The following is a 5275-nucleotide window of genomic DNA, read 5'->3' on the forward strand; positions in this document are numbered from 1 at the left end:
AAGTATTAAACATAGGTGTAACCCGCGGCATTACTCGAGTGGTACAAGGGTAAAAAGTAGCCTATATGCTAATCCAGACTATTATCTATATCTGTATCAAATTTCATATAGATACGATAAGCTGTTTCCGCCTGAAAGAGTAAGAAAGATCCGTACATCCATGCATACTTTCTCCTTTACAATATTAGTAGGTTTAAATAATCCTACTACATTGTTTTTACGTATACGTTTCAAGTAATAAAGGCTTGTCCGTCGTGTTACCCGGCTTATATGTGCAAACATTCGTACAATGCACGAATTAGCCCTCGCGAAGTGAAGAAACATGTACAGATGTCGTCTTAAACTTGTGGGTCTGCGTAGTCGACCAGCATTATAGTAAAGCAAATAATGTTCGCGTTGTGGCTATTTTTCTGTGAATGTGTGTTTCTAGCTATATTATTGTACAATGAGCGTCGATGAACGTAATATTAGAATGTTGGTAAATACTTAAAAACTAATTTATATGTATACCGCATGCTGAAGGTTCTTGGTGGAACTACTAATTGCACTTAGTTATACATATTCTAATTCTTGTTAATATTATCTAGAAGTTTTATTATTGGTTGTTACAAGGTTTAGATTAAGGCAGAAAACAAATCTTAAAGACAATAATATATTGTATATTATTGATTCATTTTATTTGTTTATCGCAATCAGACTATATATATTTGCATTCATTCAGTGGCGTAGCTAGAGGGACAAGGGCCCTGGTGTATAGGGAAAGAATCGGGCCCTCCTCCCCTCTTTTCGCCTTCCTCCCCTCTTTCAAAACTGAGCTCAGGGGGCCCGAGCTCCGAGGCCCTGGTGCACTGCACTACCTGGCCCTATGATAGCTACGCCACTGCATTCATTAAATTCTATTCAGAATATTTTGAGTTATAAGGTGTGAAAAAAGTTATATTTAAGACACCCTCTTAATCCATGGATAAGATCGCATTGAACTTCATATTTCATATAACTTCATATTCATTAAAATCTGGATTCTGTATACCATTATTTATACCAGTTTTTTTTTACATTGTTACCTTAGAATTATTGACTGGGTGAAAAGGTTTTGATGATTCTTTTTTTATTTGAAAGCTGGTGTCCCGTATTTTCGTCTAGTCCGAAAATTAAAAGGTGCTTTAGTTTTTATTAAAAATAATTATGATCGCTATATTGGAAACAAACATTAAATATTTGCTTTGAATTCAACACGATCGAATCAATATTCCAAATGGTATTTAAATTAATATCAAATGCATTAAATTCTCTATTGAGGTAAGCTGGCTCAAGCGACACTTTTCGTGGAAAAAGCTGGAACCCTCGTCATACGGGAATCCAGTGAGATTTCAGTGACGTTGTCGGATTGGGGACTTATTGCGTTGTTTATAATGAAAATGTACTGACAAATAGAATTTTATATTGCATTCGAATAGGGACACAGAAATATACGTAAATACAGTGGGTCTTTATCAATTTTGCCCTGGAAGTATTTGGAGTATGTATTACTTATAATCATTATTATTTCAATTATAAAGTGCACCTTACGTTATAATGTTAACTTTTTTACGTTTGTGATACACGTTGTATTTATATATTTTTTCTAATAAAGCAACAAGCCGGTGGCCCGTTTCCTTTTCCTCACTCTTCCCGGACAATTGCTTCTATCCCTCTAATCTATCCTTTACCCTCTCCCCTTAAAGGTAGACAGCGCATTTTCAGATGCACCTCTATGAATGTTCATGGGCGGTGGTACCCGCTTACCATCAGGCGAACCACTCAGTTGCCCGCTTTGCCATAAAAATTAACAAAGAAAAACAAAAATTGATAAAAGCAGCTTGTTGTAAATGGCTTATTTATTTTTTTGTGTTCCTTATTCTATTTTTCTAGTTGCCCGCCACCTACGCCATTATATTATGTAAATTCTGAAAACTCAAATAAGGATATATACTCGTGTTATCTCATATTAAATTTCATGAAAATTGAGGAGTCAATAATCCCAGCGTTGTCCTTCAAACTTGGAATTCCATATTATTTCTATTTCAAAATTGGCAACGGAGATGAGAGGTCGCCTGATGGTAAGCGCTACCACCGCCCCTGAACATCTGCAGCGGCCTTACGCCTATGAAAATATTTAATTGTGCAAATGGTCTGACTTTAAAATGTATGGAATGAAGATATTGATGAGGGGAATAAGGAAAGGACTGAGAAGGGTATGGAAAGGGATACCAGCCTCCGGCTGCCCCACTCACCGAACGAAATATAGTAGCATTCACATGCTAATATTTCACACGGATATTCCGTCAGCTTCCCCGGTACGGGCTAGCCCAATTCGTGCTGAGGTAAGCCCACTTTAAACAAAAGGTATCCAATACAATAAATTATATCCTCACATAGACAAAATACATCACGAAGTAAACTTTCACACACCATTAAACATTTTCGTTGCATTACACACACACAAACACACACAAACACACACTCACACACACACACATCTATTTTACAAATGCTCTGCTACGTTTCGAATCCGCTCTGTAAAACATCGAAATATAAATCTATGACAAGTGCTCTTCGCTTATTACGTTGAAAAATCCTGCCGATTTTCCATTAAGAGCAAGGCAGGCGACAGCGGTGAAATCGTTAATGGGAAAAAATAAAAATAGATGTATTACTACTGTCGGTAAAACTTCAATTAATTTTTAAGGGTCGTCTCAAAACTACAGCCCTGAATTTATAATTCTATACAATTCTTTCCAGCACGTAGCATTGCAATACATTGCTTGTTGTAACGCATCTTTACTGAAAAATACTCTATAAAAGCGGCAATGGAATTGCGCACTTGCTGAAGAGTCGCTGCTGAAATTTGAACGGTTTCAGTGTGTGAGGCAACAGGTGCGTTTTAAACATCAGTCGGCGGAAACCGCCGTAGCTGACGGACGTATGCTAACGCGGAAAGAGGCATTGAATAATAAAGTTTTATTGGAAATTAAATTCGCGCCGTTATATGAATATGTGTGAGTGGTAAAGACGAAACATCGCTGTTAAGTTTATTGCGAGAACATAAACTCTGAGTGTGGATGTTGAAAACAGATTGGATAGCGTGAAGGTAAAACGCTTTTTGATGTCTATTTTAATGTGTGTTTTTTAGTAAAAATTGACGAATTAGATGAGATAAAGTTTTGTATATTTGCACAAATTTGTTGCACAGATATTCTAGAAAACATTTCTATAATTATAATAATTACCCTATTACCGTGAAATTTGTTTATTTATTTATTATACAACGCCGTTCATATTTTTAAATAAAAGACTGATTAAACTTATTTATTTCGCATGAACATTTTTTCCCTCTCTGCAAAACTCTAAATATAAATAATATCCAATGGCGATTAACATTAAAGATATAAACCATAAATGCTTAACATGATTTTACGAAAATTCAATACCACAGAATACACATATTTTTTTAGTAAATGTACATTCAAGTCAAATAAATCTCTATATTAACTTCAAGACTGTATCTTTAATAAAGATTCTCGCGATGTAACAGCGCAGCTTTAGCGCCATAAAACGATTTTATAGTAATACTAAAGTTAAATAAACCGTAAGTACAGTTAGCTTTATTATATCTAAGTATATTAAAAAGTTTCCTCCCATATATTTGTTAAACAGAGACAAATTTTATTTAAACAATCCCACATATATTTAAAGTAATGATGGCTTTTTGGGTTTTGAAATTCGATGAATTTTTTGATTAAAATTGAAGAGTTTGAAAAAGCATAATATGATACATTATAATTTATAGCACTTACGACGCAGAGCAATGGGTGAAGGCTCGTTAAATATAGCTACACTAGGTCAAGAAATATCAATTGGACGATTAATACTTAAAGTAAATCAACCACATTGCTAAAGAATCAAAACTTATTAAGTTTTTGGTGATCAGAAAATCCGTTTAATATACTCGTTTCCATCGATAAATGGCATATCTTTTATTGAATACATAATAACACTATTCATTGCGTAATAGTGAGTAGCTTGGGAATCCAATTTGCTACGACATAAGGATAATGCGGACAATCATAGGACAGTACAGGTAGCCGTAATACAAATTGTTTATTAATAAGACTTGTTATGAAATACCAGCTGCGCCCCGCGGTTTCACCCGCGTAAGTCTGTATCCGGTATGAATATCGGGATAAAAAGTTGCCTATGTGTTATTCCAGTTGTCCAGCTATCTACGTACCAAATTTAATTTCATCGGTTCAGTAGTTTTTGCGTAAAAGAGTAACAAACTCACACATCCTCACAAACTTTCGCATTTATAATATTAGTAGGATAGGATATAATATGAATAATTTTCAACAACCCTCGCTAAAACAAAGGATTTTCTATATTCGACTGACTTTTTTGTGTTTATTTAATAACTCGATGACATTTATCAACAGTTTCTCCGTCTCTTTGTAGTCAAGGCGTAGCTGAATACATTTAAGGATACACTGCAAAGATTCTTCTCTTCTTTTTTATTTTAATTATAATGTAATCATATAAGAAAGGAGCGTTGTAACACGTAAATTTTTAAGCAAACGAGTCTTACGAGATTGGTAGACTGTAAATCTCATTGATGCGATTTTTTGTTTTTGTGACAACAGAAAAAGATGGAAGTATAGTGTGCTGTCTTTGTACTAATACTTTAATACATAATTGTCTCACAGTGAGAACACGGCATCGTTGTACAAGAGATTTGTTGGATAACTAAAACGTTCATATTGTAAGACTTTAAAGATACATCTCTGTGTGTTCAAATGTAATAAGGTTTGTTTTGTTTGCGGCGCCCCAAGCCGAGATACCATAGTTAATAAGCGATTGGCACAAAGATTGATAGACGATTTTATATGTGGACTCGTCGTTTTATTGTTTCACTTTTTAAAAAATTGCTTAAAGTTTACGTATTCGCTATTTTATATAGTCGATGTGCGATTCAATGACACATATTATTCCGCATATGTAATCCATAAAAAAATAACAGAAAGAAGTTCTAAAATAATTTATGTAAAATTTAAATACACCTTGAGAAATTTTGAAAGAATAAAATAAAAATTGATCACGAGGCGGGATTCGAACCCTTTTTTTGCCTCACCGTAGCAACGCCTAGCCTGATCCCACCTTAGAAATCGAATTTCTTCAATTCTTTCGGTTTTATGTGCCTCAGGGACACCCCACGCCATCTATTGAAATTGTTTCTACTCTT

General features: G+C 34.5%; 1 protein-coding gene across 1 annotated transcript in view; it reads left to right on the forward strand.

Moving 5' to 3' along the window:
* The first annotated feature begins 2979 nt into the window (after positions 1-2979).
* LOC119830161 (D(4) dopamine receptor) overlaps positions 2980-5275 on the forward strand; it is a 67249-nt gene continuing 64953 nt past the window's right edge. Inside the window, exon 1 of the mRNA XM_038353064.1 lies at positions 2980-3130. The gene's annotated coding sequence lies outside the window, so the exon portion shown is untranslated. The remainder of the gene's footprint in view (positions 3131-5275) is intronic.

This window comes from Zerene cesonia, chromosome 11 (genome assembly GCF_012273895.1).
Source record: "Zerene cesonia ecotype Mississippi chromosome 11, Zerene_cesonia_1.1, whole genome shotgun sequence".
In the NCBI taxonomy this organism is placed as follows: domain Eukaryota; kingdom Metazoa; phylum Arthropoda; class Insecta; order Lepidoptera; family Pieridae; genus Zerene; species Zerene cesonia.